This window comes from Cyprinodon variegatus, unplaced genomic scaffold (genome assembly GCF_000732505.1).
Source record: "Cyprinodon variegatus isolate N-32 unplaced genomic scaffold, C_variegatus-1.0 Scaffold20, whole genome shotgun sequence".
In the NCBI taxonomy this organism is placed as follows: Eukaryota; Metazoa; Chordata; class Actinopteri; order Cyprinodontiformes; family Cyprinodontidae; genus Cyprinodon; species Cyprinodon variegatus.
In genome coordinates this window covers 1,589,032-1,613,571 of record NW_015150473.1, presented here as the reverse complement: position 1 = coordinate 1,613,571, position 24,540 = coordinate 1,589,032, and the positions used below count along the sequence as shown (strand labels likewise).

The 24,540-nt window shown below is 40.4% G+C and overlaps 1 protein-coding gene across 4 annotated transcripts in view; it reads right to left on the bottom strand.

Moving 5' to 3' along the window:
* zfhx4 (zinc finger homeobox 4) overlaps positions 1-21,074 on the bottom strand; it is an 88,042-nt gene extending 66,968 nt beyond the window's left edge. Inside the window, exon 1 of one of the 4 annotated variants that reach the window (XM_015389421.1) lies at positions 20,902-21,074. The gene's annotated coding sequence lies outside the window, so the exon portion shown is untranslated. Of the gene's footprint in view, positions 1-11,460; positions 11,734-17,228; positions 17,659-20,818 lie in introns of those variants that run through there. The other 3 variants (XM_015389426.1, XM_015389414.1, XM_015389432.1) reach the window with 3 other exon arrangements.
* Between the last annotated feature and the right edge of the window lie 3,466 nt (positions 21,075-24,540).

The window sequence follows — 24,540 nt, the reverse complement described above, 5'->3', positions numbered from 1 at the left end:
TTTAACATGTGATTGTGGGTAAAGCCTCTCCCAAGCTGTTGGTTTGATGGGTAATGCGACACATACAACAAGATTTACTGCACGTCCGTGCTATCATTTTGCCTCTGAGTTCATCGGGGAGCGACCCCTTTGAGTTGTAGCTCGGACATAAAACATTGTGGTTTATGAATTATGCATCTCTTTAAGAATGGAATTATGTTCTACATTTAAGCCAGTGTGTTAAACACTGTTAAACTGACATATCATCTTCGTAATGCTAACAGGTTCAGATCTGTTCACTGTACATGTATGCTCCCTGCCAGCAATTATATAATTGTCTATTATTTATTTTACCTATTCTAAATGATCTTAAAACATTCTCATCAGTAAAGCACCGATGACATGTGGAACATGTTTCTTAGTGTTAAATATATAATTTTGTTTGCAGTTTGATACACTCATGGTTGGTCTCTTGATTCAAGCTATACACCTCACCAAGATCTTTTTGCTACAATAAAGATCAAAATATATGCACAAATAATCAAACAGGCCACATGACTATCTATTATTTCTGAAGCATCCCAGGGAAACTAAGAATTTTGTAGTTTGATGTTTTCATCAATAACATCTCTCAGGTTAAAATGAAGCTTTTGGATACCTTGACCCTTAAAATTCAACATTCTTTAAAACACTTGTAGTCAGTCCTATCCTTACTCTCCTCCATTGGCTATGCTTCACACCTTTCCCAGCAGCAGACCCACTTGTCCTTCTTTTAAGGCAGATCATATTACTTCCAGCTAAGAAACATTCCTGTTTCTCTCCCCCACTGGCTTCCTTCGCTCTGCTAACCAACCAGACTACTTCCATTTGCTGGAGAGAAACAGGCAGACAGAAACATACAGAGAAACTAACAATGAAGATTTTTTTTCCACAATACAGAAACAGTTCCCTTCTTTTAACAGGAGAACAAAAGAGCTGGCCTGAGCCGCTCCTACCTCTGTTTTTTAATTAAGCATGTCCCCCTTGCTTTGGCCCATATACACACGGACACTGGCTGACACAAACACACACAACCTACACACATACACACAGAGTGAGAGAGGCACACATAACATTAAGGTAATTAAAGTGGCAGATCAGAAGCAAATAATAGCCCAGGAATGCCAGCTTTAGACACTGCAAGTTCTGATGGGTGAAAGGGACTAAGAGACTCTTTACTCCTTTGTTTATCTCCACCCGCCCCTTTGCTCTTTCCCTTATCCTTCCATCTGCTTTTCAGTAGCCCCCTGAGAGGCCGAGAAGCAGTCAGTAGGAGGGATTCTTTTTTTATTTCACTCTTTTACAACTTTTCATCTTGTAGACTCAAAATAATCCCAATAGGCTTCAATTTCAGCTTAAAGTTACAAAAGTTAAGAAGGGAAAAACATCAATTTAAATTAAAAAAAAGTTGCATTAAGGCTACCTAATATTTTTTAATTTGCATCCTTAAACATTTTTATCCCAGTTATAATACATATGCTTGTACAGTAATGGTTGAACAGAATGCAAAGCTTTCAAACCTGAGCAACTGAGTCTCCTCCTACTTCCCTTGTCTTGTCAGCCTACAGCACACTAGCCTGTTGTGTGTCAAACCTGTAATTGCAGTGCCACAACACTGCCGTCTTTGTTTACGTAATGATCTGCTGGATTCAAATTCTTCATCACTTACTGTCTGACATTTTATTGTAAAGGCAATAAGTGTTGTTAAAGCTGTGGCGAATATTTACAACTTTTATAAATACTGGGATTAGTCATCTTCTTAATCTGTGATGTGGTCAACAATGACCAAAAGGTTTTTTTCCTCTTCTTTGTTTGATGTTATTCGAGAAGACAAATATGATGAGTAGTAAGAATACATCAAGGCCAGGTCTTCTAAGCGACCCAAGCTGGCTCAAGTCAAACAAGAAACACAGAGGACAGCGTGAAACTACAGCTGTGCATCAATTCCTTAAGGTCCAGAAGGTTAGCTCTCTCACTGCATGTGGCCCCTCAGTCCAACACCAAATCTTCTATCAAAATGTCACCGAGCATTAACCAAAGACAAAGGGGAGAGACGGAGTGAATGTCCCTGCATCCATCTCCCATTGTCAGCACCATGAATAGACCTACTCTGTCTAATTAGACCTGTTTATTTGTTGCCATGCAAAGATGAAGGAATGAAAAACGAACTGGATAAAGGAGGATGGGAATTATCTGCCTTCCTCACAATGCGAAAGAAGATTTGGTTTGCGTGAAAGAGCCCTGGTGCATGTATGCACAAACACATACACATGTGCACCCGATCACAGTGGAGAGCCTAATGCTCTGCTAACAATCTTAAAAGAAAGGAGAGAGAGAACAAAATGCAAAAGGATAAGGGGGGGTGGCTTTCAGAGATAAACGTTTTTTTTTGGTCCTCTTTGCTTCTTAACACACACAAAGGGTTTTAATGCAGCCCCTGTTTGTGGCCTAAAGGTGTAATATTAGACACAAGTTTCAGCAGATCTAAACAGTGCCCCCTTTCTGTCCCTGTCTTTTACTTTGTCTCCTTTGTGAGCAAAGGCCTTCATTACAAAAAGACACCTTGTCATTATTGCACTGGGCATCCAAGAGGCAAATTAAGATCCACTCTAACATAGCAATCCTGTTTAACAGATTCTTTACACAGCTGAAAATGACTTTAAGAAAATCAAAACTAACACTGCTTTACACCAATGAGGTAGGACTGTTAAAGGAGGTAAAGGAAAGAAAGATGAGGTATACAGGAGGGGGGTTATGAGGGAAAAATGTAGAGGACAGAGGAGGCATTTTTATCCTTTTCGGAGACCAGGTATGTGGGTTCTATCCTCAGGTTGATGACAAGTAAATTGGTCTCATAGGTTGCTCAGGTAACATTACACCCAACTCCCCTCAGGCTGATATTTCATTGTTAAGGAAAAAGAAAGCAGGTTGACACTGGAGATGAAAAGTAACAAATGATATTTACAGGAGTTATATGGATAAAAACATGCTGTGAGTTTTTACAATGTATATGAGGACTGCAATCTGGCCTTATTGTTTTAGCTAACCTTCATAACAGGCCTTGGATTCGTTCTTTCTGGTTTAAAATCTGATTACATTACAAACCTAAACCTTTAATACCCAAAGATTTCAAATTTAGCTTTAGTTCATGACCCTTGTGTGAAATGTTCCCCTATAGATCAGTGTCAGCGATGTAGCATCTTATAGACAAGTTTTAATGGATTAAACGTTGACTGGATTTAAGATTCTTACAAATGGACTTTAGGCTTATGAAGGCCAGTCTAAATATATGCCTAAGCCTCACAGCTTTTAAGAAGCTATTTTTCAGACTAAATTCAATGTGAAACAGAAAAATAAACAGTGAGACACCGCTGGGTCACAGTCACTACTTACTGCCCTTGCTAAAGATTTTTTCTGGCATCAAAGGAGAAGCCAATCTACATAGCTAATGCCTCCACATTTTCCCTCCCTTTGCACGAACTCAAAACAGCAAAGACCGAGTGGAGTGAAAAAAAAAAGTGGGGAATTTTCTTTTGCCGACAATCTGGAAACACTCTCTAGTTAATTAGGGTTGATTGGAAGTGAACCGCACAAACAAAGGGCAGCCTATGTCCTGGCTATTACGACCAGGCATGCCTGTGTGCACGTGCACTAAGAGTTACTTAAGCTACCTTGGGAGTGCAGGACGGTGGAGTTTGATGATATGGACTCTTCCTCTCACTTTTTTTAACTACTCCCTGCACCCCATAACTCCTCCAGCCAAACGCCGTGCTGTGAAGAATGTGTGACGACCTCCACTGTCAAGGAGCAAAACTTCCAGCCCCTGATGCCACAAAAGCCAAGAAGGTAATTAAGTTTGAAAGAATAGAAGCCCTACCACAAACAATGCGGTAGTGTCCATGGGGAGGGATATATGTGTGTGCACATTGGGAGGGGATGAGGGGGGGCATAGGGTGAGGGTCAGAAAAGCCATTAACATTCAGGGGCTGGGTGAAAGAGAGGAAAGAGGGCAAAGGGGAACCGAGGATGGCATTCGCTCTCTTTCTGCTTACCCCCGTCTTTCTCTGTCACAGCACGACTCATCTGTTCATTTGCTTTATTTATCTCTTTTCTTTTTACTTTCTCTCAATCAGCATAACATCTGGTATGGAGTCCTCCCTTAGCCCCCCGCCCCCCCGACTCACGCCACCAATACATCTCTAAAACAGATCTGTTTTGCTCTTTTAGATCCCTTTTTTGTTTTCTGTTGCTCTTTGCTATGCCATGGGTTCCTCCTTCACACAAAAGTTAAATCACACAATGTTGATTTTCTTGAGTATTTTACTAAAGGATAGAACGTGTAAACTCTAAAAGGTACACAGATCCCTCGTTTTAGGAATAAGAGAGTGCTAAAAAAACAAAATAGATTAGCACTTCACAGACACATGCAAACATTTGCAATAAGAAAAACCTAACCAAAAACATAGGGACCCTTCATCTTTTTTGTCACATCTCCAGAACAGCAGCGAAACTCAATTAGCAAAGAATGTAATTTTATTTACAGAGTCCCACGTAATCACACACGAACTCAAACACACTAACTTACACAGTTTAAGCAAACTGTCCCACTCCCACGTGGTCGGAGCTAAAAAAGAAGTATTCATTGCTCATGCATGTGTGTCAGTTGGTGCGAGTGAATCCGCGAAAGCGTGCATGTGTGTGTTCGGACAGTGGAAAGATCATGAGACACATTTACGTCAGATGAGGGATTCAGACAAACCACCACTAATTTCAATGAGGGATTCTTCTCAGGATGGATAGGGAGCTGTGAAAATGAGGAAAGGTTAGCATTCAGGAAGAGAAAAACACAACTTGGGATTGGTGTTTTTTGTAAATGTTTGCACATCGACTAGCCACTCTTTCCTGTGGACAACAAACCAAAGCAAGTCACCTTCTAATTGTTGTGTTGCAGTGTTATGTGTGTATTAATCTGCTCTGCTTTGTCTCTGCATCTCACTAGAGACATGGATTAGTGCTAAAATGATGACTGCTTAATCCTTGATTTGCCTGTGCTAAATAAATATTAATCTACTGTGCTCATCATGCTCTTGTAAGGCACAACATACACAATATGAGAGGGTTAAGCTGTTACATAAATCATAGCCTTATCTTTGGATGATACCAAATCATGAGACCATACACATGCATAGACACCTCCTCTCTGCAAAAAAACACATCAAGCCAAAGGGGGTGACAGGGTGGGATTATTTTTTCACTAAAATTAATAATCCTGCTAAATACAAATCCTGAAAAAAAAATCTAAAAGCAAATGTTTTCTCTTGGGGTTCATGCATATGCATAATAATATGCACCCTCAAATAAAAAAATAAAAAATAAACTACCACTTATTTGACGTGATTGGGCTTTTCTTCTACCTCACCGTGCCTCTCAGCCAGTTCTTTAAAAAAAAAAAAAAAAAAAAAAAACTTAAATAAAAAAACTAAAAACCGTTGGGACCATGAAAAGAGAAAACTCCCATAGCTGAGACATACCAAACACACACACAGACACTTAAATGGACAAGGCCTTGGTGGTGCAGCACAGAAGAGGTTAAGCAAACACTGTCCACGTCAGTCAAGGATAGTGTGCACAGACACAGTGAGGAGCCTCTGACGCAGGCATTTCATATCCACCTGGCAAATATAAATGGCTGGGTTATACTACATGGAATACCATGTGTTTCAGGCTCTCTGCTAATTGTATGTGATGAAAAGTCCAATACACCATGAGTAGGTATATATTTACAACTCGACCTAGTATCCTGAAGAAAAAAAAAAATCATAGTGGTTATTTTCCAGCTCCGAAAAGTGTTTTGCAAGACCAGGAGGTCCTGCTGATACTCCAAAGGCTATTATTAAGCGTTACAAACTACTGTAGCAACTCCTGCTATGTGTTGCCAAATTCCTTTTTAGGAAAACAAAATGTCACAAATGTTGAGCCAACTGGTGAAAGATTTCTATCAGTATCAAGCAGAAACATAGAAATATGTTAAAGAAAACATTGTTGAACTCAATAGGTTTTACAGCAGTCGTGTGTTTGCTGGCTGTCTCAAATCCTTATTATTACTCAATTATGGTCCAAACAGGTAGGGACACCTTGTCTCTCCTGTGTGTCACAGTCAACTGATTTATGTTTGCTAAACCTGCGCTTATCAGGCTGATTACAGACCCACACAGCAAAGAGAGAGAAAAGAAAAGGACATCACAAAATATTCAGATATTTTATTGTTATCTTTTAGCCATACTGGCCAAATCTTCCGATTCTTTTTCAGGAGTGAACACAAAGTTTAAAGTTCAGGTCCCCATTGTTTCTAAAGAAGGTGCTTGGCAGGTTCCCGACCCTGTCATTAGTTTCATAAACATAATCATAGGGCAGGTATCCTGGCTGACGCCACGAGCTATGCGCCGCTGACTAAAACATCCCCTGAACACCTCTCTGACACGCCACAAAAAGATCATTAATGTCTTGAGCATTTTAACAGAAAAGAAATCTGCTTACCTTGCATTAGAAAAAAAAAACACAAATGAACACCCATTTAGTTAAATAAAGATGGAAGCGGAACAGGGGTGTGTGGAAAAACATACAATACCTTTTGGGCTTTCCAAGAGCTTGACTACTCGTGACAGGTCTAATTTCTGGACCCAGGGAATTACTAATTAACTTAAGCTTTCGGCTCTCTATTTAATTAGAGAGGTCTCCAAATGAACTTTAGACCAAAGCCATTTGCTTTTTAAACAAACCCCCTTTTTCTGACAGCTGTTGTGAGTTTGCCCTCTTCTCACAAAAAACCCACAAGCAAAGCTCAGTTGTTATTTATCCCATCATAGGCTCTTTCCCTTGTTACCGTAGGAGGATAGCAGAGAACTGCAAGAGGAATGAAAAAAAAAATGAGCAGAGGAGTGGAAAAGTGTACAATTTAATTGGATTTTACTACAAACAAACAACTGTCACATGTAATTAGCATAGTTTCAGATTAACCCCACAATATTCTTTTATCAAATAAACACCCCACGAGGCACATCTAGGCCAGCCTGCAGAGAAAGAACCAAGATAAAAATGGGCCATTACCTTTCTATTTCCCATACATAAGAAAAATAGTAACAAGCTCACAATGTTTTAATTCTCTCTGTATAGTAATGGGGCATTGCTGTTTATGTAACAAGTCTATGGAAGCTATTGACAAATCAATGTACAAAAGACTTATTTTGCAATAACTACAGAGTAATTTGGTGGTGAGGTCAGATAAAAAAAAAAAGATGAAATAAAAAGTGTAAAGTTTGAAACAAAACTTGTACTTTTCATTTTAAAATATACCAGAGATATAACTGAGGGTCTCCAGCAAGCTAACTAACAGACTATCCATCACTATGCCGTGACAGTTGTTTGGGTATAACGTTAAGGAAGAGGTCCATTCTTCAAAATACTTTGCTTTTTTAGCCGCTCCTCCAAAGACCTTCCAATATCTGCTCATCTTTGCCGGGATGAAACAAAGCAAAACTCCCCTCACTATTTAGTCTAGGTGCAGAGACCTGATACATCAGTGAAAACCACTGACAAAACGAGCCTTGTTAATACCTGCAATTTCATATACAAGAACATTCCAGTGCCTGCTCTGCTCTTCTTCTTTACTGTCACAGAAAAGAGGAGTCTTGTCTTTCCTTTTTTTTTTCCTTCCTTCTCGAAAAGCAAATAATTTTAGATTATTCCACAGCTGGTGCCAGGCCAGAAAAAGAAGTTGGGTTCTGAGAGTGATACTTTTGGCTTAAACCTCCTTGGGGAGTTGTGGATACACATGTTTGCTTCTCCGCTTTGGAATAGACTGAGACCCACACAAGAAAAACAAATCGTTTGCAATTTATTTTATTGCTATTAATTCAGCAAATACGAATTGGACACATCAAGACTTATTTAGTGTGGCTTTCGGAGTATTTTAGCAACTGGAACTAAAAAGTGTTACTTGTGATTTAATCCTTAGCGTACCATAGACAAACTCTGTTTTAGCAGGGACTTCATGCACAAATTGTTTTATAATGCTATCTCCGTACATTCCTCAAATTGTGCATTAGGATTTTTTATATGTCATTGGATTCTGGATTTTAATACTAACCAGAATCCCCTTGCATCCAAATCAATTTCTCGAGTTTCTTCATTTCAACTCTCATTACACTGTTTGTTTAAGGCCATGAGTCATGCATAATTAATTGACCACTTATTCCTTGACAAACCTTGCCAATGGCCTTGATATCCACATACTTTTGCCTTCAGGAATACCAAAAGACAATCAGCTATTTCTGAAAAGATATTGCACATATTGCTATGTTTAGTTTTATAGTCTGCACAGTATGTATCCCCTTAAATCGTGCTTTTTACATAGTTTGTTTATTGTTTGAGCTGTTATTTATGATGCAAATAATTAAAACACTCAGGTTCCTTATTTGTGCAAAATATGTAGCCATTCAAGATGATTCCGAGTCACAAATCTTCAGCATACAGATTTCACACCGACATAGAGACTTTTTTTAAGTAATCAACAATAATATTTATGATTATTTCCTGTTGACACAGTCTCACTCTATCTCACATTTCAGTCTTTCCTTGAGGTCTATTAATGTGCAGATCTTGTGACTGGGCTCTATGACTTTTCAATCCTTTCCTTTGTCTTTGGCCAACAGGGAAGAGAATGTATCATTTGTCATGAGACGTCTTGCGCTATTGTGGGCTTCTTTTTCTAAAACCTGGAGAGACTTAGTCATTCATCAACAGTTTTTTTTTTTATTGTTGCCTCCTCTAAAGTCAGATTGCTGCCTCTTCTGTTTGAATGAGGTAGTTGTGCATATTTTTCATGGTTTTTGTTTCTATCTTGCCAGCTTTCATAGCTTTGAAAATTCTTCTGAGAGCAATCGATAGAATGTGGCATATAACCTTTTGTACCACACATTGTTTCCTTGTTATGTACAAGAGGGACAAACCTTTCTAAAAAAAAAAAAAAAAAAAAAAAAAAAACAGGCTGCTAAACACTTTGGAGAATATGTGAGGGAGAACTTTGAGGCTCTCACATGCAGCTGAAGAGCTGAGGAAGTGTCCTTCACGGCAAATGCAATTTGAAGTGTAAAGGACAAGCAATGTCAGAGCATAATGGCCAGGTCGGCATATATAGTAAATTACAAAAGTAACTATAGCCCTTAAACATTTTACATCTTTTTACATTTTACATCTATTGTTTTTTATTGCCATGTGATAGACCGACAAGGACTCAAAAAGGATACACATTTTTTCTTTTTTATCAAATTTAAAAAAGAAAAAAAGTTTTGCATTTGCATTTAGACCCTGATGTTCAGACCTAAACACTGAAATATTTGTAGATTCCCTAAATAAATGCAAGTGAAGCACCTCTTCCTGGGCTGTCAACACCCTGATCCACAGAGGGAATGGTGTGTTCTGGGCTATGTTGTTAGCTTCTTGGCAAACATAGCCAGTGTCTTAGTAGAGTAGTAATAGTAAACTCTTTCTTTCCATTTTCAAAACTTTAATTCAACTGTGCTCTGTCAGATCTCAAGAGCTTCGGCCTTAAGTTTACCTGACCTAATATCTTCACAGTACAGCTGAATTAACATAGAAATTGAATTAGTTTACAAATGATCAGACTTGTAAGCGGAGTTGGTTGGACTGAATTTCATTTAGATGAAATGAGATGAGATTGAGATGGATACAAACATACACTTCTATCCAGATTTTAAAAAGTAAACAAATGAGCTGTCTTCCTTTTATTTGATATGTGTATAAACATGACCTTTCTAAATATTTTATATTAAAGCTAAATTAAAGCTATATATATATAAAAAAATATATATATATATTTATATATATACATATATATATAATGATATATATATAAATAAACTGCTTAATAATCTTTAGTTGACTACTTTATAGTTGAAAGCAAATGAGAACCTTATATATCGACGCAAGAACATACAGGGAAAGTGATCAGCCTCATTTTTTCACTGGCCTATCTTATTTGACATAAATTTAAGAATCTCTGTCACCCACAAGGCCCACAGGACCTCTGATCAAACAGATAGAATACCCAAACACACAGTCCTGATTGTTCTTTCCCCACCCTTTGAAATACCCCCACTTCCACTTTGAAATGAAAAGGATAAACATATTATTTCAAATACTCAAACCCATGTTTTTCCATGGCTAATATCCTGTATAGGATGGCTGATGCAAAATAGGCAGGAAAGCCTGAGAACAGGACGGAGCACAGAGGGTAGAGAAAAATCCCCCACTTTCTATTTTCCCTTAAGAGACCGATGAAGGCTTGCCGAGATGTGAGAGAGAGAAGGAGAGAGAGAGCAAGAGGGATAGAGACATGAGAGAGAGGGTAACGCAATCCTTGCTGGCGCTGGCCCAACAGCAACAAAAACATTTAGATAACCGCGCTCAATAATGAACAATTTCAATGAGGACAAAAATTACATTTCCTACAGATAACATGCCCCCTTCCCATAACAGAGCCAACAGAGCCTTGAAACCACGTCATGCTCAAGAGTAGTGCACTGGATTATTATGTTAGGGGAGGGTTTTAGTAACTATATTAGTATCCTTTTACCCCGTCAGAGACAGTCCTTTTACTGGTTGAAAGAAGTTGCCAAAGCTGAGAGAGACAGGAAAAATATAGAGCTATTACAACAACCTGACTGGAGCTACAAGAAAAGCAACAAATCTCTCCTTAACTGACTCAGCCTGTGCTATAACACTACCAGCAGGATGGTTCACAATATTTCCGAATGTCAATACACACCACAAGGACCACTCCAGATAAAACTCCACGTACACATAACTAAGGATCTCTGCAGCACACTTGATCCTCACAGGTGGTGTGGGTCACAGTGAGAATGGCATCCCCACCTTTCTCATCCACTAAGCACTCACTTCCTTTCATGCCAAAATCTGTCAAGTTGTTTGAGAGGGGAAGAAGCAAGAAAAGAGGAGATATAGCGTGGAAAGGAGGCAGAGAATAAGAGAGCAAGTCTTTGTCCTCCTCCACTCAGCTCCAGCATGTTTCCTCCTCGGGTCTGTCCAGGGATTAGCATATGAAAGGCGAAGAAAGGCGTGCAAAAGGTCAAAGAAAGAGTATCCCGTCCAATGAGAGACAACAAAAACAGGCCACACCGGCCTTTGTGCTGCTCATGTTCTCCACCATCTAACCTTGTGCCCCTCCCTTAACCCTGGATCCCGACGAAAACGGTTGATTATAAATTACTTACAATGTAGAGCTTGGACATATGGAAGTCAAGGTGGTGATTTTAGGCTGCCTCACTACCATTGCGCGCTTTCCGAACTCTCACACCCACACACACACACACACACACACGCAGGCAATCCCATAAAACACACCTGCTTCAAAATTTCACAGTTGCTTCAGTCCGGATGATATCCCACCAAATCCTCGGCAAACATCCCAATAAAGGAAAATGTAAGAGCAGCGTAGTTCGATTTGATCCATGAAAGCCGCTCCCTTCCTTCCATGTAAATACTACCTGAGCCACGACCATCTACGACATAATTGTACACTCCAGTGCTTTAGGGATCCAGTTTAGTATATATATGGAGGCTTAGGGATTTTACTAGTCTCCACTGTTGCTCTATTATCATACATATTGCTCCTCATGACAACTTCCGTCTGCTGGCATCTGAACAAACACCTGAAAACACTGGTCTTGTGTTTCCGGGGTTCTCCCTAGCACAGACAGTCGAGTACTAGTAGGGGCCTGGGAGACAGGGGCAGGCGGAGAGAGAGAGAGAGGAGAGACAGAGAGAGGGAGAGAGAGAGAGAGCACAGGGGTAGAGCATTTCATCTCTCTTTCATCTCTGTCACCCAGTCAAGCGTTCAATGCCCCATTCAGCGCCTGCCCAGCATTATGCAAAATAATGCTAATCCCCTTTCCCGTGCTTTCACACTTGTATAAACTGCCGTTCCTGCCTCTGAAAAGCAATTATATCAGTTTACGTTCCTGTCAAAAAACAGGATTAGCATGCAAGTACTAGTAGCGCCAACTAGGCCCAGTCTCTATCCACCTTTGGCTATCAGAAAACAGAGCACATTAAATGTTAGTCCACCCTCCCTGAATACAAGGAAGTCAGGTTGCTCTGTTGGGGGTTTGACTTTAAATGTCTTATAATTAGATATTTAGATGAAATAAAGAGAGGGGATGGCACCTCACTGTTGTCCCTCTGTTTCAAGCATCCCCTTTTCAAAATCCCAGCTGTATAAAAACCTCATAACAAAAGTCCAGTCAAACTGCCATACAGGCCTCCACAAGTTCCCCTCTTTACTCAATCGTCTTGCTCTATGGACTGTATGTGAGATATATATGCTATACACAAATGATCTGTTGTTTCCCTCATCCCAGTATGTTGCCTCCACATGCAAGCTGCTTGCCTGCAAACATGCAAACACAAGCATTGAGCAGACAGAGTATTTTTGAATATGCAAATACTCACAGTAGCGAAACGTTGTAAACACAAGTCATTGTGGACTTGTTCAATCTGAACAATCAGTCCTATTTTCTACTTTTGGAGGTGGAAGGGGGAAGACTGTACTCATCCCAGCCATTACCACAGGGACATTAGTCAGGACAATCAGAAATGTTGTCAAGGTGACTAATGAAATTTGTCCATCCATAGATTTAAATGATCTAGCTTGTTAGGTGCTAGTGCTGAGGGCTGGCTGCTTGCTGCTGGCTTGTTGCCTTACACATACCCATTATTCTCTTTTCTGCTGCCTCGGTACAATAGACGCACTTGTATCTTAGCCCATACCCACCGGCAGTACAAGCTCTCCGCCTGACAATTTGCATATGTTAATATAATTAAGTGCCAATTACACTAAAACTCGCATATTCACAAGTACCCTCCCCAGGAGCTTTGCATGGGCTTGATCTCGTTCCAAGTCTTTAACCCTCCTCCGCGTCTTACTTATGTGTGTGTCGGTATATGTGTGTGTGTGTGTGTGTGTGTGAAAGATAGAAAGAAACAGTGTGTTAGTAGTGGTGCCCGAGGGCTGACACAGTAACCCCCCCACCCCCCACCCCTTTCAGACATGATGTTGAGCTGTAGTGAACTTCTTAGCGTCTCCCCTGTTCAGGAGTCTCTGGGCCAGAAGATCCTGAGACCATTACTACTGCACATCCTTAACCATCACAAACACACACAAAAACACACATGCAAAAAAGGTTCAGACCTTGAATATCTCTGCATCAAAAAGTACAGATTTTAAAAGCGTTCCTTAATAGATGTTACACAGAAGAAAATCAGAGGGATATACAAGAAACAGCCTGAAACAGGACAAATTTACCCCAACTGTAAAAACAAGTGCAGTTACACATCTTAACCTAATTTTTACCTCCTAAATTCAAGCATAAATCTTTTAAATAAAGAAAATTCTGGAGTTTTCCAACACTATAAAAACAAAGAAAGCAGGTGCCAAGAATGACAACAATTATTTGAGCTATTGATAAAAGACAAAGAAAAAGAACCTACAAGATTCCCTCCAGGGAGCATGTGTGCATGGATGTGAGAGTGTGTAGGCCTGCCGTTTTGATAATGGAGGACAGGCGGTTGTGCTTTTCACATTGTAATGGCCGTGAATCAGGGAGGAAGCCAAGCGGTCGAGCTACAATTAGAGTTCTTTTGTGCTTCTTCCTCTGTCTCTTTTTCCTTCTCTTTTCTTGCTTTCAATCGCTGACACTCTACCTATCGAGGGTATGTTAAAACAGTCTACACTGCTCTGCAGCAGAGGGTGAATGAGGGGAGTATATGGGCTGAATGGAGGGAAATTCACACTGTGCTGCTGCTGCTGGACACACAAGGACACATGCGTGCACTATACACGCACCAGATGGTACACCAAGGCAAATCAAATAAACACACACTCACGGACACACACCTATTGCTAGACAGAAGCCTCTGTGTGTGCTGTCCCTTAATGAATGTCTATTGGGAGTCAGAAGGTCCAACCTCATTTAGTTGACTCTCAATGAGATGCAGCATTATGGCTATGGTAATATGCTCCTCCCTTCCCCGATAATCATACGCAGGTCATTGTGTCAGAGTTATTCATTTCGATCACACGCGCACGCCAGATGTTATTATGCAGGAGAGTAAATCTCTTCAATTGGTGTCGATGGTTGCCTATTCAAAAAAGCTGAAAAATAAAGAAGAAAAAATGGATATTGCTCCAGCAGTCCAGCGTGTAGCGAGCTACACTGCTCACTGAAGCATGAAGGCTGGTAATGCAGGTTCGGATGTAGCTCCGCGTGTGTCTTTTTGAGGCGGGGGGGAAGCTTGCCCCTAACTAATACCTGCTTCTCGGATTACCACAGCGTCTTAAGTATTCAACCATGCTCCTATTTTCCTATTCTTCCTTTTTAGTCAAATTGACCGCTTTTACACTGTAAAGCAGTAACATAGCCCTCTTTACTGAGGGCCTATGGGAGATCCACATAGAGGAACATTAAAATGCAGCCGTAGCCTTGTTGCAAAGCTCCTCTCTATTTCTTTCTGTCTCTTTCTGCAGCAAAGGCTTCTAAATCATCCAGCCTCCTCTATTAGATGGGAGACTTATTGAGGTAGAAACCATAAAAAATGAAGAAGGGAAATTTAATCCCTGAAATATTGATTTGCACATTAATATCAGATAGGCAGAGGGCAATCTAGCCGGGTGGAAATGACACATTGTCGACCCCTAGGAGAGGCCCGAGCCAATCTTCTAGCTGCATGTGTCTTAGACCCAGGAGTTATAGGACAGACTCAGCCCCTGTCTTTCTCTTTCTCTCTCTCTCCCCCTCTCTCTCTCTCCTCCTTCCAGTACCCTCTCATCCCTCTTGCCCCCCTCCATCCACACCCTTAATGAGGGCTGCAATGCTGAAAATGCATTAGCTTTTAATAATCAAGAAGCATTTTCAAGCCAACAGCTTTTGTCCTTCGAGGGCTGTCTGGCCATCTTTTACACTATCTGTGTATGTGTGTGTGTGTGTGTGTGTGTGTTTAGCCCTCCTTCTACCATGGGTAAAATGAATGTTGTGAATTGCTTAACTAACAAGAAGAGCGATACACAAAAGTGCACCCAGAACAGAAAAACAAAAACAAGAATCCTACAATTCTGCAATTATAAAGCAGAAAATCAAAATATATTTGCAAGACATAAGGGATAAAAGTAACAAAGCAGAATATAAATGATTATTTTTTTATTATGGAATAATATAGTGTGAGATAACACCATCATTAACTGATGAAATTCAATGCAATTAGACAGGATTATCCCGTTTCTAAATTATGATTCTTCTATCAGGCCTTGGCTGCGTGTTTTGGTGTTGAAATAGAGGCTTTTGTTTAAATGCAGCTGGGTTGTCTGCGAAACAGAAGATCCATCCTGTCTAATACAAATCAATCCTTGGCTTTATAAACATGAAAATAAGTGGAAACATATAATGTATTAGATGAAGAAAGATAGGGTGCATAGTCTATTGTATTTCAGTTTTTAAATTGAAATTAAAAAAAATATTGATATTTAATATTACAATTATAAAATTAAGAATAAAAAAAACTATATGGAACCAGTATTGTTATTCTACATTTCATTTATTCTGTATTTGTAATTTTTCTATAAATGTATTTATTCTTTAGGAAAATCTAATGCATCCAATAATTTAAATGAAATTATCTGTGATGAACTGTCTAAAAATAGAAATTTAATTATTGGTGATAAATAAATACGTTATTAGAATGAGAAAGGGCACAAAAAGCATCCCTGTGAAATCGCTCATATTTGCGTACCGTTGACCCAGAGCGACTATTCATTCCCTTCGTATAACAGCGTCGCATACCCGGACTGGAGGGTGACCGGCCCCTTGGCCCCGGTGGGTTTTTTTTTTTTTTTTTTTTTTATCATCCTGTGCAATCGATGCCCCCCACCTCCTCCCTCCACCCACCCCGCCGAGCTAAGAAAACAAAACAGCCACCCGGATGCAAAGAATACAAAGCTCTATTCCAAAATCATATTAATTACAACCAGCATATTCTGGGGTCAATATTAAGAAAATGAATTTATGCAAGAATGTCATCAGCACTGAACCACTGCTTTTATGGTATGGCTAAAAAAATATAAGTTTATGTAGAAAAAAATGCATAAAAATCTATTGATGAGAATAAGAATATATGCTGAGGATGAAGTCTAATTTTTAACATGCTTATGTCTGGGAAATCCAGCAGAACCGGGAGTTTTGTGTTTTTAAAGGGACCCCGTGCGATCAGCAGCCCAGCGATCGCTCTCCGCTTCCAGGCGACGCATCTGCTCGAGCTTCGGTAGAAACCAAACCGCTCTCTAAGTCCAGCAGGTAGTAGCAAACACATGCTGCTTAATCGGGACTGTGTGGCTATAAAGCAACAGCAAAAAAAAGAAGCAGGAAAAACGTTTGAAAGAGGCTTTTTTTTGTTTGTAAAAGTGCAATCGTGTAGAGAGGGGACCGTGTCGCGGGAGAGAGACTCGTGCGTAAAACCCGACTTAAACAAACAAACAAATAAAAGTGGCTTTGAGCGCATCCAAAGTGCGTCTTAAACTGGACTCTATGGGGGGTTTAAGGTTGGTGGTGGGTCGGTACGATGACTGGAAACGAGAAACCGGACGCATCGAGAGGGAAGAAGCTGGAAGCGGACATGTCCGAGAAGGGAACGGACTCCAGGAAAAGGCAGATCCGCGATGCAAAGCCACAGCCGCTCGTCTTCTCTCACGCTTCCTTTTATTTTATTTTTCAATAAATCCGCAAACAATTCAAGATCAGCCGAAATTCACGTCAACTTTGCAAAAATCGGATTGTGTTCTGTATATTTTCCCCATGAACACATCCGGAAAAAACCAAAACGTCTCCAATCCTGACGGTCGCTTGTAGCCAAAGCGCTGGAGTTACACTATCATCACCGTATCCCCCCCTCTCTGTGTTGTGGACTAAAAAACACCCAGCACCTGTTATCCGGGCAACCCCGGTGCCAAAGATCCTCCACTCAGATAGATAATCGATACCCGACCCCTACATTTGAACACACGCACCCCCAAACTACTCAATAAAAGTTAAAGGGAGAGGTGGAAAGCAGAAAAAAAAACTTACTTTCTTCCCCCTCCAAAAGCGTCACCTCCGCTCCACTCTCCGCTCTTGGCTTTGTAAAACAGTCACATCCAGCGGCTTCCGAAATTAGACAATAAAAAAAAAAAAAGAAAAAAAACGTGGAAAAGGAAAATTACAATAATCCTCCAACTTTATGATGGAAAAAACTGGGTAAAAAAAAAAAATCACAAATGACAAGCGTTTTTTGGAGAGCTATCCCTTATTTTGGTTCCGGTGGCGGTGGAAACGATGTGTCGACGGGGGTTGCCTCGCAGTTTCTCTCGTTGGACGGGAGGTCGGGGTAACGGAGGAAAGGAAATGAAAATCCGATATGTCTTTATTCTGCTAATTATTATCGTTTTAGCCCTGTTTAAAAAAATGGCTGATTAAGTTGAGTGCGCATGTCTTTGTGTGTCTATTTCCCGATATGCACTCTGGGAATGGGTAGAGAGACAGAGAGAGAGAGAGGGCGAATGGGAGAGAGAGAGAGGGGAGAGAGAGAGAGAAGAGAAGAGAGGGAGGGAGCAGAAAAAAAGGAGACGGAGAGGGAGGGAGAGTGGAGAGAAGTGTAATTAGTGAGTTGATCAACAGTCTCCACATTGCAAATGACGCGCACACGGAGCCCTGGCGGCCGCAGAGGTCCATGCGCCCAGAAAATCCCTTTTGTGCTTTTTCTCTCCGAGGGGCCAAATCACACAGACAACTATCTCCTTCTAATGACTTCTAATACTAAAACTCTATTTTCCCTTTCATTCTACAAATGAACATTCAAATTAAAAACATAGTTCCTTTTATGTGTTTTGATTTTCCAAGGAATTGATTACCTTTAAAGTTTGCGCTTGCTGTTTAAAGTGCATCATATCAGCTGGATTTTATTGATTATGACACCACAGGTGAACTGAACGCGGAATGAGACTGAGTCTTTGTAGATTATGTGAATTTATGTTTTTTTTTAACTACATATTGATGTTCCTACTGGATTCAGTTTTAAGCATTTAAAAAATTGGAAGACAGCTTTCTTTAAATGTAAGTGACAGTGTGAGTGAATCCATAAACAATGAGAATCAAACAGGGAAAATGGCCTATTCCACGCATCAAAACATACCAGAATACATATCAGGAAACGCATTTATATAGAATCATATGCCACGATCTTAACAGGGTATCTGTTGTTTTCTAAAATGAACGATATCGTGTAACTTCTACTTTTCTTAACATTAAAGTAATAAAATCAAAACCAGTATTTTATCTAATGTCTTAAAGCCATCTGCTGCCCTTTCGGGGCCGCTGAGGCCCGTGTGGGTTCAACAGAATCAAACAAAAATAAAAAATTTAAAAAAGATCGAATACAGGGTCATGAAAAAAAGAAATCTCCCTCTATGTTCAAAGTTTACATTTTCTATTCTCATAAAGTGACCCGCTTATTTGATTATGTTTACTTTTTAAATCAAATCGTTCATTGTCTTCCTTCCATCGGGTCCCTTAATAGAAGCTTTTGGGCAGTACAGGAAGGTTTTCCACATTCTGAAACGGGAGAGAAAATCAAGAGATCTTGTTCTCCTCCATGGAAAAAAAAAAATCGAAGCTGGGGGTGAATTGAACTGCGTGAGCCGGGACTTTGGATGTGATGATAAGGCTGCTGCTGCTGGCAAGTGAAGTACTAGGGTCTACTTTGCAGCCACATTGACTACACTGCACTTACACCAACTGGATCCTTAAGAAGCCTAAAGATCCAAGCCCGACCCGACCCAGGGCTGTTTATTCTGGGTTTAGAGAGGTCTCTGACAAAGAGGGGTGGGTGGGTCGAGGTGATGAACGGAGGCGTCACTTTCCACCCGGATTCAAGGCGCTTGCTCCTGCTGCTGCCGTGGCTGCTGCTGCTGCAGCTGCAGCTGCTTCCCTGTCCTCCAGGGGGGTTTGCTAGTCCGTCAGCCCTGGGAGGCGTCGCTCACAGACGGCATGGAGAGGCGAGTTTACCCCGCTGCTGCAGCGAAACGCGCATAAAGTCCACAGGGACGTTGCGCGCGCCTTCCCGAAAGCTGCAGGAAAAGGACCTATTTATCATTTACGACTTTGTAGCATCTAAACGGAGGACTTTACATAAATCGGTGTGATTTTTTTTTTTGTGTGTGTTTTTTTTCCTACATTTCTGTAAGAGGATGTGCTTGTTTCTTACTTTCTGTTGAATTAACTCGGTGCGCTCAGTTTACATTTTTTGCAGAGATGCGTTTGATTTTACTTGTGTTTTTTTTTAGAAGAAATAAGAAATTGCAAAGCGGATTTGGGTGACTGATATAGGCTTGCGCTTACCTTAACCTCTTGCTTTTTTTTTTTTTTTGTAAATCCCCCTTATGGTCCCCACCCACCCTCCTTCCCGGCAGACGATGCTCTTTCCCTGGACGCAGCTTGACAATAGGACACGTTAACTAATATTTTGCCCCATTTCCATATCAGCAAGATCCTCAATTAATTATAGATTTTATCAGTAAACTCCCGAATCTGTGGGAGTGTGTGTGTGTGTGTGTGTGTGTGTGTAAGGGAGAGAGAGAGGGAAACAGAGTGTGGAGGCGTGCGCGCGAGTGTGCCGCGTAAACAAGAAAACATTGTCCAAAAGACATTTCGTTTTAAATCAGCAGCAATTAAATCTAAAGTAGAGTAATTAAGGGAAAAAAAGAAATAAAATGTTATGTATCTTTATGCCATTTTAAAAAAAATATTGATTTGCAAAACGTAGCACTGAACACCTTCAGTGATCTTATGTCACACCAGGAGATCAATACCTTTGAATCGTCCGGAGACATTACCATATTGGTTTGACACACTGAGGTATGCCAAGGGATTGAACTATTGTCGATCAATCAATATATTCTCTTAGATTTAGAAACCTCAATTGATGAAAAGGAGATTGAAAAAGTAATACGTCCCAGAAAAACACCTGGATATATATTGGTTTCTTTCTTATTTTTGGATTAGAATATTCAAAACTTCAGTGAGACTTCAACCTTTATGCGCCGGCGCCCTCATGGGGTTGCAGAGCTGACCCCTCACACACAAAAACACGCTAAAGTCCCCAGATCTGACCCGCAACCTGCCACACTGATCGCCAAGCAACAACACATGCAAAGAAAGCGTCAAATCATAAAGCCTCATACAGCAGACAAGAAGTTATCTCCAACTCTTTTAAACCAAACTCTACAGATCCAGACAAAATGAACATGCATTTCCCCCTTCAAAACTAGTTTAAGGCAAATTAATAAATATACTGTTAGAATAACAGCAAGACAAAGTGGTTAATTTCCAAGCTGCAAAATCATTTCGTTTTAAATGAATAAAAAGAAATGATAAAAAGCGTCTTTTGAATGTGGACTTCATTTCAACATACGGGACACCCCACAGAAAAGTGCCTTTCAACCTTTGACTTTTCAGCAATAAAACGCTGAAAAAGTGGTCAAATCCATGAAAACGAACGGAATCCCTAACATAAAGTGTCTCTAAAATGTCAAACAGAGTCTTAAAGCCATCAAACAGCGGTGCGCAAAAAAAAAAACAGAAACCACCATGAAAAAAAGCTTCCAAAATGTACCTCTTCTTACCTCTTTTTTATTAAATTCCCCCAAAAAGCATAAAGTGGAAAAAAACAGAAGAAGCAATATAAAAAATGTAGACTCTTTGGTACCTTTGGTAAGCATTCTGTTTTCCTTCTTTTTTCCTGTCTTTCTCTTGCTCAGTAGCGATCCGATAATAGCATATGGAAAGTGTTTTCAAAATGCCCAGATTTGGCACATTGTCATTGAAAAGAGAGGAGCGCAGTGATGCGGTGCTACAACAGGGGAAATGAGTTGCGGATTGGACGCAGCCCGCCTCGGTGCGGACTTATCCCACTTTAATTTAATATTCCGCAATCACACACACTAGTGATGGCATATAATTCAAGGAGAAATTCAGAGGGAAGGAAATGCTTTTGTGTGTGTGCACGCGTGCGTGCGCGTGTTTTTTTTTTTTTTTTTACACCACTTTATTTGATTAAGGAGAAAGGCAGCACAATATTGTCTTTTTTCTGTTTCCCCTTTCTTTTCTTCTTTTTTCCCCCCTCCTCTCCCCTCTCCAGTCACATTTTAGATTCTCTTTATAAACGAAACAATGGATATTTATTTGTTTGTATTTAGGTCATTTATTTAGAAATCAACAATCCACCGACTCTCTCTTTCTGCTTGTCGTTGTCACATTGGAATCATCCCCTAACATAAAATCGAGACCTATAAACGCTTGTTTGTAAAACACTGAACCCAAAATCAATGTATTGGGTCATTTCGATCGATTATATAAACGAAAATCCATACGCAACATGAGACCGGTATCAACCCACTCTTCCGCTCCCTTTTAAGGAGAGAGAGGGAGAGACGGAGAGAGAGAGGAGGGGAAAATAGGGAAAGCTTAGAAACAAATACTGTCAAAGTAGACCTTTACATCAGTCCTAGAGCAGGAACAATCCAACATTTTTTTTTTCTGATCAAGGACTTTCAAAAAGGGCCCATCACACAGAAATTGGGGTTGATTTAATTGGATTTTGGCCCCAGTATGTTTTTGTTGTTAATTAAGTAATGCTTATACCAGAAGCTGCAAGATAAACCTTTGTTTAAACACATATGATCACTAATTACATTAATAGATGGAGAAATAAAACAATTCCTCAGTTCATCTCCACGCCCCCAACCCCCATGGCTTATTTTAAAAGAGGTTCTTGAACCCCCTTTTAAGCCCTGGATGTCAAAGTGCTTCCAGATGCACAGATAGGCCAACTCCTGATGACAACAATTAGAAAAATGCCCTAATCAAACGGAGCCACGCGGGATTAATTCACATTTCAGGGGTCAAGGGGACCCCCACCTCCATTCTCCACCTATACCCATCTTCCGCCTCCGCACCTTATATCGCATTTCAACATCATCTAACCTGCGCAAAGAACAATCAACCACTTCAGGCGCTGTAATCACGTATGCAAATTCAACGGCCAAAGGCACGGACATGACAGCCGGTGCGCAGCGTCAGATGAGCTGTTGCATAAACTGTGCATTAATGTGCAACATGATATGGGGGGTTGGGGTGAGGTGTTGTTTGGGGGGGGGGATCAGGACAGGCTGAGGGGGTAAAAGAAGGAGGCGGCAATCATGTAAAATTTACATGGGACCACAGCTGCTAGGGCTGTGGAACAGAAGAGGTGGGGTGGCTCCATAGGGAGGAGGAGAGGGTGTTGGGGTGGGTGGGGGGGCTTCTTGAGATTAGGAGAAAGAGGGTTGAAGGTCCGGGACGGTGGGTCTGCTGGTGCCTCTGTGTTTATTTGATAAGAGCTAACCGTAACCCCCCCTCTAAACTCTTTCTAGAGACACAGGCGGGGCAAAGTTGGCCATGATACAACTGCTGCTGTTACTACCGCTGCCTCTGAGCAAGTGTGGAAGGAGAAGCCAGGAAGAAGAAGAAACAAGAGAGGAGGAGAAGGATGACATGACAGAGTTGGTCGCCCCACATTTCGGGTCGCTCACACGAGAGAGGAAATCCACACTAACTGAGCGCACACGGGCGCACACGCACACGCGCGCTTCTAACACAGCACACACTTTCCATTCAGTCTCACCTCGCCCTGCTGCCCTCCTCCCACTTGCCCCTTTGGTCCTCCGATCTTTTTCATTGTTGAACTCTATTTAATAGACACGCGTCCAGTGAATGCCTTCCATATATGGACAAAGGAATGAAAAAAAGACCCCTGGAAAACGCCGTGTAGAGATGTCCTGAATCAGACCTTATAGATTTTAATGGCGCATTTTATTTATTGTTCATCAGATTCAAACGGATAATATTTTGAAGCTGAGGTGAATAGAGTGAATCACTTAAAAAAAAAAAAAGTAATAATAGTAATCGAAAAAACTGAAACTAATAATTAATTAGAACATATTGTAACATAATCCTACAAATAAAACAAAAAAACTGAAAATAATATATAATTACCACCCCAAGAAGCAATTATAATGATCATAAATTATTATTATTATTATTATTATTATTATTATTATTATTATTATTATTATTATTATTATTATTATTATTATTATTATTATTATTATTATTAACAAATATAATAATACAACATAACATTATTAATAATAATAGTAATAGCATATAGATCATAATGACAATTTTAAATTTGACTAAATTAAGTTTACTTGCAAAGGCCTGCACTAAATGGCCTAACGAACGTGTGAAATCTATACTGTATGTCTTGTTGTTAAAGTCGGAGCCTTGAATGTGTCAATTTATATGTTGCAGGGACCCCCCCTCCACCCCACCCCACACCAACACTCACAAACACTGTCACCCTTGCACCTTTCAAACCCATCATCCACCGGTCGGGCCCACCCTCTCTCTCTCTCCACCAAACCTCCCCTCCTTTAGCTTTCCTCTGACACTCAATCGGCCGTCCCAACAGGGCAAATAACCCGGTCAGCACCGAGAAGTCAGCTCCATGGCAACAAATTGACATCTTGACACCTTGGGTAAAAACCCCACAGTCCTCTCATGCTGACTTTTTTTTTTTTTTTTGACCAAGCAATTGTTGGATACAAATAATAATTCAATTATTTAAAAAATAAATAAATAAAATAATTATGAAAATAAATATATTGTACAGGCTTAAAATATGATAGTAAATTGCTTTAGGCCTCATTAAAAAAGTTGTGAATATACAGAAGTCCTGAGTACAATTATTTAATTTCTTTCTCCGCTTTTTATTTTATATTGCAGGCACCTAAAAGCAGATATATTCTACCGACCACTGTTGTCAGCTTGTTGAGTGCTTCTGCTGCCTGGATGCCATCATCATCCACCAACCCAGCCAAGTCTTCCTGAGGCACAATGACCAATGCATAAATGCGTGCGGTTAAAAGGGACGCATGGACCAAACAAATAAGGAATGCTTGGAGGGAAATGGCAATTTAAAAAAAAGGAAGAAAAAAAAGGATGGAGGCATCCGATTGTTTGTTTGTTTTTTGTTGTTGTTGTCATTTTTTTGTGATGTACAGTGATCCTGAAAGATTCCTGTTGGTTTCATTGTTGCAATAGAAGGGTCCTTATGAGGGCTCTTCAGTCTCCTCTCCCGGTAACATCATTAAACCAGGTGACCCGAGTTCAAGCAGCACATTTCTGCAAACACCCAAGTGCCTGTGAGCAAAATACTGCTCTTCAGGCTCTCCTGTGCTTTGGTGATTCTGACCTCTGACCTTACTGAGTTAGATGGCAATATAAAAAAAAAAAAACAGTTCTA